This window comes from Schistocerca serialis, unplaced genomic scaffold (genome assembly GCF_023864345.2).
Source record: "Schistocerca serialis cubense isolate TAMUIC-IGC-003099 unplaced genomic scaffold, iqSchSeri2.2 HiC_scaffold_987, whole genome shotgun sequence".
Classification (NCBI taxonomy): Eukaryota; Metazoa; Arthropoda; class Insecta; order Orthoptera; family Acrididae; genus Schistocerca; species Schistocerca serialis.
Window position 1 is genome coordinate 7,501 of NW_026048614.1, and position 519 is coordinate 8,019.

The 519-nt window shown below is 50.7% G+C and overlaps 1 non-coding gene across 1 annotated transcript in view; it reads right to left on the minus strand.

The window, feature by feature from the left end:
• LOC126454541 (small subunit ribosomal RNA) overlaps positions 1–519 on the minus strand; it is a 1,910-nt gene extending 1,391 nt beyond the window's left edge. Inside the window, exon 1 of the ribosomal RNA XR_007585233.1 lies at positions 1–519. This exon is cut by the window's left edge and continues 1,391 nt beyond it. This is a non-coding gene — a ribosomal RNA (small subunit ribosomal RNA).

A 519-nucleotide genomic window follows, 5' to 3' on the forward strand; every position in this document is an offset into this window, starting at 1 on the left:
GGGCCTCGGATGAGTCCCGTATCGTTATTTTTCGTCACTACCTCCCCGTGCCGGGAGTGGGTAATTTGCGCGCCTGCTGCCTTCCTTGGATGTGGTAGCCGTTTCTCAGGCTCCCTCTCCGGAATCGAACCCTGATTCCCCGTTACCCGTTACAACCATGGTAGGCGCAGAACCTACCATCGACAGTTGATAAGGCAGACATTTGAAAGATGCGTCGCCGGTACGAGGACCGTGCGATCAGCCCAAAGTTATTCAGAGTCACCAAGGCAAACGGACCGGACGAGCCGACCGATTGGTTTTGATCTAATAAAAGCGTCCCTTCCATCTCTGGTCGGGACTCTGTTTGCATGTATTAGCTCTAGAATTACCACAGTTATCCAAGTAACGTGGGTACGATCTAAGGAACCATAACTGATTTAATGAGCCATTCGCGGTTTCACCTTAATGCGGCTTGTACTGAGACATGCATGGCTTAATCTTTGAGACAAGCATATGACTACTGGCAGGATCAACCAGGGA